Here is an 8,923-nt window from a genome sequence, read left to right as displayed (position 1 = left end):
AAAATATGAGCCCTTGCTCAAGTTTACTCCTTTCCTTCCTGCATACAGAAAGAAGTGCTCCTCTTTCCTTTCCAAATAAATCTTTGTCGTGTGTCTTGGATCCAGTTCCCTTCTAGGAGACAATTGCTATTGCTTTCCCCCACTCTTGACTTTCAAGCTCTTCTTTTCCACTGGCTTCTTCTGGTAACCTTCAATGTACTTTGAGGTTTGTGCAAAATACATACAAAATTCAAACCAAAATAAAAGCCAAGACAAAACAAACTAAACATTTCCCAGAATTCAGCCTTCTCCTCAAGCTGCTCCCTGATTTATTTTTCTCTTCAATTACTATTATTATCTTTATCTTTCCCTCATTAACCATCCTGCAGCAGTCTTGTTCTTGCTCTGACTCTCTTTCCATTGAAAGCACACTTTGTAAGGAGACCAAAAGACTCCATCAAAACACTTACTGTTATTTTTCGATGTCTCTCTTCTCCCACTGGCCTGTTCTTTGAAATCTAAGAGCCTTATCAGTACTGTGTTCTAAAGAATTCCCTGGCTGTCCAGTGGTGAGGACTCCCCACTTCCACTGTAGGGTGCCCAAGTTGGATCTCTGGTTAGAAAACTAAGACCCCACAGCCATGTGGCAAGGCCAAAAAATAAAAAAAAGATTAAAAAGCACTGTGCTCTAGCACCCAACAGAGGGTCTAGCACATTGTAACTTCTTAGCTAGCATTTATATTAAACTGATAAGAAGAAAGACTACACTTAGTCTTAGCCAAAAGACAGAGAAGGGATCAACTAACTTGTCTAGAGTGAATGAGCTCAGCTCAATCCAATGGACGTTTCCACTGTCACTCTCACAGTCTTCTCGGATGCCTTTGATGTTGCTGACTGGTCATCCTTCTTGAAATGCTCTCATACCTTGGGTTCTAGAATGCATCTTTTTTTTTCCTATTCTCACCTAAACCTGCTCCTAGAAGGAATGGGTTAGGTGTTGTTCATTCTTATATCCCAGTGTCTTACACAGAGTCATAGTAAACTGAACAGGGTAGAGTGGGTGAATCATACTATGTATGTAAGGATTTTCTGTATTCTGCTTTTATTCCAAGGAAGGCATTACCTAAATAGGTTTTTAATTCTCAGAAATCTCAGATCTTTCCAGTATGTGATAGCTTAAACTCTGCCCTATTTATATCCATGGATCATAAGACATTTACTGCTAATAAGCACGGAATACTCTCTTTGTATTTAACCTTTAAATTTTTTTTCTGAAATAGGTAGCATAAAGAAGTTTTAAATCTAATTTCAACCAAGAGATCTAATGGAAGGTCAAATGTGCCTGATCTCTTTGCAAGAAGAAGCAATAAACGTGGCCAACACTACCTATAAGATGAGTGGTTAATATGAAATTAAAAACTAGACTTATGGCTCCAAGACTATGAAATTGATTGATTATAAAAACTGCCTCAATTCTTTATTTCCTCCTGTATGCTTGCCCTTTGCAGTATGATTTTTCAGGGACACCCCTTCAGCCCCTTAAATCTTGACTGGATTTATGACCTTCTTTATCCAATTGAATGTGGTGGCAGTGACTATACTCCAATTTCCAATTTCAGGCTAGGGCTCAAGAGGTCTGGCAGGTTTCCACTTATCCTCTTAGAACTCACTATCTCCATGTGAACAAAGCCGGGATACTCCATTGAATAAGGAGAGAGCATATAAGACAGACACGAATCAGTGCAGTGGATATCACTAACTCACCGCTCCCCAATGACTGGCCAACTGACTATTAGACATGTGTCAGCCTAGTCAGGCTCAACCCAGTCCAGCATCACCACAAGGGACCCACAGGTCTATGAGCTAAATAAGTGATTGCCATTGTAAGATACTGTATTTTGGGATGGTTAGCATATCCAGGAAGAAGGCAATGGCAACCCACTCCAGGACTCTTGCCTGGAAAATCCCATGGATGGAGGAGCCTGGTAGGCTGCAGTCTGTGGGGTTGCTAAGAGTCAGACACAACTGAGCGACTTCACTTTCACTTTTCACTTTCATGCATTGGAGAAGGAAATGGCAACCCACTCCAGTGTTCTTGCCTGGAGAGTCCCAGGGATGGCAGAGCCTGGTGGGCTGCCGTCTATGGGGTCGCAGAGAGTCGGACACAACTGAAGCGACTTAGCAGCAGCAGCAGCATATCCAGACAAAAGAAAAGACTGAGTCAAAAATGTCTGATTGGTGTGTCCAACTATCTTAATGATGCAATGACTGCTGTCTGACTGAGCTAATTGTTTATCTTAATTGATTTTTTAAAAATAGCTTTATTGAGATATAATTTATATTCCATCTAACTCATCTAAATGTATAATTTAATCTTTTCAGCATATCCAGAGTTGTGTGCTGTGCTGTGCTTAGTCGCTGACTCTTTGCCACCCCATGGACTGTAGCCCACCAGGCTCCTCTGTCCATGGGGATTCTCCAGTTAAGAATACTGGAGTGGGTTGCCATGCCCTCCTCCAGGGGAATCTTCCCAATCTAGGGATCGATCTCAGGTCTCCCACACTGCAGGCAGATTATTTACTGACTGAGCCACCAGGGAAGCCCAGGAATACTCGAGGGGGGGGCCGAGCCCTTCTCCAGGGGAACTTCCCGGCCCAGGAACTGAACTGGGGTCTCCTATATTGCAGGAGGATTCCTTACCACCTGAGCTACCAGGGAAGCCCTCAAAGTTGTGTAATCGTCACCAAATCAATTTTAGGACATTTGTATAGCCCCTCAAAGAAATCCTGTACCTACTAGCAGTCATTCTCAAATTCCCATCATTCCTTCCCTTGAGCCCTAAGCAACCACTAAGCTACATCTATTAGCATAACTTTGCCTGTTATGGAAATATCATAGGAATGAAGCATGTATTATGTGATCTTTGGATTCTTTCACTTGGTGTGTTTTCAAGGAAAACATGGAAAGACCTTCCCGTGGTGTAGCATCTGTCAGTACTTCATTTCTTTTTATTATCAAATAATATTTCATTATGTGAATATACTACATCTTATTTATCCACTCATCAGTTGAGGGATATTTGGATTGTTTCTGCTATCATAATTAGTGCTGCTGTAACCCTTTGCCTATGAATTCTGAATGGACATATGCTTTCTTTCTTTTCTTTTTTTTTTTTAGTATTTATTTATTTAGGTGCTCTGGGTCCTAGTTGCAGTGCATGGGGTCTTCAGTCTTCACTACAGCATGTGGGATCTTCAGCGGTGGCATGTGACTTTTTGGTTGTGGTATGTGGGATCTAGTTCCCTAACCAGGATTGAACCCGGCCCCCTGCATCGGGAGCTTGGAATCTTAGCCACTGGACCACCAGAGAAGTCCCTGGATATATGCTTTCATTTCTTTTATGTATGTAACTAGGAGTGGAGTTGTTTGGTCACATTGTGACCTGATGTTTAATCTTTTGAAGAACTGCCTGACTGTTTTCCACAGTAGCTGTGCCATTTTCCATGCCCACCAGCAGTGTATGAGGGCTCAAATTTCTCCACATGTTGTCAACACTTGTTATCATCTACCTTCTTATTATAGCCATCCTAATGGGTATGAAGTGATATCTTATTGTGGTTTTAATTTGCAATTCCCTAATTGCTAATGGTGTTGAGACCTTTCCATGTGTTTATTGTGTCCATTTGTATACATTCTCTGGAGAGATATCTATTCAGATCCTTTGCCCTCTTTCAATTGTGTTGGTCTTTTTACTTTCGAGTAATATCTTAATTAATATTTTCCAAGTGAAAAGGTAAAATTTCAGTTGAAATTCAATTACCCAGTATCTTTCAGTATACCTTGAATTAGTTTTGTGGTTCCCAGTATGACGGACCATCAGATACACTCGGGTATATTTCAAAAACAGAACATTTTGGGTCTTATCCTTGGAAATTCCAATTGAGGAGGGATAAGAAAAGTTTAAGAATTTGTATTTAAATCAAACTATGCAGGAGATACTACTAATCAGCCAAATTTAGAATCACATAAAATACATAAACATTGTTTTATGTATTCCTGGGAGAAGTAATGTTGAGAAATAAGGAGACTACTTAGATATTTCAGGTCAATATCAGGGAAAATATAGACTTCCAAATCTCTCACTTTATATATTGTTTTCAACACATAGGAAGGCTTAATAAACGCTGTGTTTGGATAGAAACAATGGGCAAAGGGTGTACAAGGTTTAGCTGTAGCACTTTATTAACTGCTTTTGAAAGGCATAGACTCTGTTTTCTGCAAAGTGTAACTCACAGGCCCCAGAAGATAAACTAACAAGAACTCAAAGGAAAAACAAGGACTTATTGTCCTCTGCTATGTTCAATAGCAGTTGTCCAAATAGACCCCTAGCTGGCAAATGTGAAGGGGAGCAAAGGAAAGAAGGTATCGAGTATTCTGTGGAGGAAACAGTAACACTAGATGGAAAGCAATGGAATGTTCTTGAGTATATAAAGTCAAGGCACCAACTAAACATCATCAGCTTCTACATTTCAGGTTGAAATTCTGAGATGAAGGCTCTGTCAGAGTCCCTACAGCCCTTGGTGGAGAAGAATTCCAACTTTTGGGCTGGGTTCCGTTACTTGCAAGCAATAAGCATGTTTATTATTTTCACTTTGCAAAACTTTTTTACAAAGATATTTGTAGCAAAGTTAATTATGTAGCCATTTCCTTCAAAAGCAGGCTTTAAATTTGTATATAAACTGTGGTTATAATCTGCTTAAACAAAGATAGGGAAAAAAAAAAAGCCTAAAAGGAAGTAGATCAAAAGTTTAACATTCTGTACATTCTCAGTTCCCCCAAATGAGAATACTTTTTTTTTTAATGAGCAAATTTCTCTTTTGAGGTAGGTAATACTTTTAGATTTAAGTGCACAGAATAAAAAACCAGGCTACCTGGGTTTAAAGTCTGACTCTGCTACTTACTATATGTGTGCAACTGGGAGAATTAGTGCCTCAGAGAGGAAACCATGTTGTCTGGGGAATCAGGAAAGACACCGAGCAGGAGTTTTCATCTGATACTTTAGGACCCCAAAAAAGCAATATGAAAAGCAGAGGAAGGAGTTACTGGAAGAAAAGGTGGCATGTGCAAAGATCCGGGGGTGAGAAGGGGCTTTTCATGACTGGCATTTTCTATGAGAAGAGGCTGCAGTAAATGGAGAAGAAGGAGCGTGGGAGGGTAACAACAACTCTTTATGGGAGGCAGGTGGGCGGTAGGAAGGAGTTTGAATTTTAGTCCAAGTAATCTTCTTTTTTAAACTTTTTATTTTGTATTGGGGTATAACCAGTTAGCATAGTCTCCTAATCTTTAAGATAAACATAATAGAAGGACAGTCCTTGTAGAAAATGGCCTGGCTGGGAATGAGTCAGAGTGGGATAAGGCTGGAAGTGGGGGATTAGTTAGAAAGCCACAGTGGGGGGCCGAGTAAGAGATGGTGGGATATGAGGCTGACGATGAGGATGGAGAAGATGAAAGGGTTTGGGACCCAGGGTTTTAATGGGGAACAAATTGGGGGTAAAGGGAAAAAAAATTAAATGTCTCCTGGGACTTCCCTGATGGTCCAGTAGTTAGGGCTCCACACTTCCACTGCAGGGAGCACAGGTTCGATCCCTAGTTGGGGAATGGAAATCCTACAATCCCTGCTAAACACAGCCTGAGCAGTAGGATGGGTGCCAGAGACACTGACTGAGATGAGAAAAGATAGTGAAAGGATGGAGAACTTCAGGGAAAATCCAGGCTTCCGTTATGAATGTGTCAGGCATAAAATGCCTGCAGTCTTATGACATTCCATGTAAATATAATTTATTACTATTCTCCCAGGAAGAGAGTCTTGATTAGAGGCATACTGGATTGAAAATTTCTTTCCAGCCCTTACATTCACCCTTTTAACTAGGAGAAAGCAATTGTATTAAATAAGATCGAATTATTAGACCCTAGTCAGGATTCCCAAATTCAATTAATAGAATGGGTTTTGGTAATGGAAAAGGTACTTTAGTATGGCAGATATTGGAAGAGATGTACTCTCCGGGTTGTGCCCTGAGAAAGGAAATAAAACAATGACACACACATCACAATCCTACAGGCAAGCCCTTGGCCAGGTCCTGAACTGGGGGCTTGGTTTCTTGTTGGCTGGATTCTGCTGGGTGGGGTTTCCTTACCTGTATAGTTGAGACAAGACACCGTTGAGGTTTGTGGTATGGATTACAGGAATTGATGTTCATCAAGTACACAGCTTGGCATATAAATGCTGGTTCCAACAAAGCAATCTCTTGCACTTAAAAGCACTTCATATTTTCAAAGTGCTTACATGCACAGTCTTAGAGCCTAGTCTAATTTTCTCAGAAATCAGAATAAAATGAAAGCATTTTTTTCTCTTCAAAGTAAGAAGACTTGAGAACACAGTTAATTAAATGATCTGAATTGACTTCATTTAGTACAGAATTAAGGTCTCTCAGCATGGGCTGGTATTCTTGACCATCACATTAGCCTTCACCGTCTCAGAATCTGATGATTCCAACACTTCACCACCCAGGCATCTGAATGGCCTTTCTGACCTTTTGCAGTGAAATCTCCCTGTTTACTTCATCAGTAATTAGTGACTGATCTCCCACTGTGGGTAGAGCTTTGTGCAGGGGGTGTTAACCTGCTCCCAACTCAGCCTGCATTTCACGGCAAGCTGGCTGCTGTCACTGCCCCAAGCTCTGGCTCTATTTCACCCTCTGCTGGATCCTCTCTGCCCTTCCTCCTGAACCATCAGGGCCAAAGTTGTTGGTCTCATCAGCCATTCACACCTTGTCTTACTCCTTGCCTTAGTCCATGCTTGCTAAACTCTTCTTGCTCCAAAAACAGATTCCCCCCTTTGCCTCCTTCTCAGTCACTCTATTTTTCCTTCTTAATTTATTTATCTCCTTATTTATTTATTTGGCTGTGCTGGGTCTTAGTTATGATGTGTGGGGGCTTCTCTCTAGTTGTGGAGCATGGGCTTATTTGCCCTATGGCATGTGGGATCTTAGTTCCCTGACCAGGGATGGAACCCGTGCCCCTTGCATTGGAAGACGGATTCTTAACCACTGGACCACCAGGGAAGCCCCGACTTTCCTCTTAATTTGAGGAACTGGAAGCCAATCTATGAGAGTTTCCTCAACCAGCTGTTTCCCCATTATTTATTTATTGACTTACTATCCATTCAATCATTCATCTGGTCATTCACTTATTCTCAATCATCCAGTTATTCATTAACTTGCATCACTCCCTTCATCCTTTCTTTCCTGCTCATTCTCTCCCTTGAGAAGGAGACACGCAGAGTCTATAGAGTTATGGTTATTCAAAGTGACAGGCAGATTGTTTGCAGCTGGTATTCTGGGTTGAGTTCTGTCATGTACTGAACATTTGTGTCCCCTCAAAAATTGTATGTTAAAACTTTGTCTCCACAGTGGGATAGTATTAGGAGGTAGAGACTTTGAGAGGTAAATAGGATTACATGAGGTTGAGGTCATGAGGGTGGAGTCCTCATGAATGCAGTTGGTGCCCTTATAAGAATCACAAGAGAGTTTGTTTCTTCTCTCTGCTCTCAGCCACGTGAGGTGACAGCAATAAGTTGGCAGTCTGCAGCCTGTAAGAGGGTTTTCACCAGAAGTCACCCATCCTGCCACCCTGATCTTGGACTTCCAACTTTCAGAGCGGTGAGAAGTAAACATTTTACATACCACCCAGTTGTGATCTTTGCTGTAGCAGCACAAGCTGACATAGCAACAAATCCCCAAGGGCTGAGGTTCACTCCTTCGGTGACTTCACTCCCTCCTCCCCCCACCCAACAAGTACAATCATTATGTGGAGTAGAGTTGATTAGGCCCCAATAATGGGGCCTCAGAAATCATCTTGTACACCCTGTCTCATCTCATAGATGAGAAGGTGGAGGCCAGCCCAGAAGGGTGAGCTGGCAGTGTGAGCCAGTGAACAGTACCTAATTCATGGGGTCAGGCATACAGGTATTAAATCTTCACTCTGCCAGTTCCTAACTGTGTGTCCATGGGCAAGTGATGTCTTCTCTCTGAGCCTCTTATTTAGAAATGGGATTACAGTACTTACCTTGAAGAGTTTTTGTGAAGATTCAAAACAGCACATAAGAAGAGTCTAGCTCATTCATTTACAAATAGTAGTCGTTCAATAAATGATGGCTGTTACTAGCTGAGACCCAAGCCCAGGAACCCCAGTTTTTAGCCTAGCCCTTTTCTATTATCCAGGGCTGACCCATACTCCTTCTATAATGTCTAGCTCTAAAGCTTTCTTTCCTGCAAAGCCTTCTTGTACCTCCCTTTCAGAGTTAATCTAATCTTTCTTTGTGGCTCATGGAGTTTTCCTTTAGACCCATTTGGGGCAGTCCTTTCCTTCTGTCTTATATTACAGGTATCTGTGTACCTCTCTATCTCCTCTCCTAGGTTGCATAGCATAAGGGCAGAGCAGTATCTAATGTATTTGTGTCTCTTTAGTGCAGTAATCTTCATATTCTAAAGAGGGAGGGTTGCACATCACCAGGTAGGCTTGTCAAAAATGCAAATTACACAGTCCAACCTCCAAAGATTTGGTTTCAATCAGACTGGTCCATGAATATGGAGTTTTAACAAATAACCTGTGTCATTCTAATGCAGGTGGATCACAGTGCTCTGGGAATTATAGCTCATCAACTTATTTTAGTGTTTGGCAGGTAGTAGGTGCTCCAGAATCATTAAGTAAATTTGATGAAGATGCACCATATTAATTATCTATTGCTACATAACAAACCACCACTAAACAGCAATGATTTGTTATTTTTACAATCCTGTGGGTTGGCACTCTGCATTCTGCTGCTGGGCCCACCTGGGTCCCTCATGAGTCTGCATTCAGCTGCAGCATCAGCTGGGATTAAGCC

General features: G+C 41.5%; 1 non-coding gene across 1 annotated transcript; it reads right to left on the bottom strand.

The window, feature by feature from the left end:
- Positions 1 to 578: 578 nt before the first annotated feature.
- LOC122680927 lies at positions 579 to 777 on the bottom strand. The gene has a single exon (XR_006336839.1). It is a non-coding gene; the product is annotated as a U2 spliceosomal RNA (small nuclear RNA).
- Positions 778 to 8,923: the final 8,146 nt, after the last annotated feature.

This window comes from Cervus elaphus, chromosome 22 (genome assembly GCF_910594005.1).
Source record: "Cervus elaphus chromosome 22, mCerEla1.1, whole genome shotgun sequence".
NCBI classification, from domain to species: domain Eukaryota; kingdom Metazoa; phylum Chordata; class Mammalia; order Artiodactyla; family Cervidae; genus Cervus; species Cervus elaphus.
The sequence above is the reverse complement of the archived record's forward strand: the minus strand, read 5'-3'. Positions and strand labels throughout refer to the sequence as shown.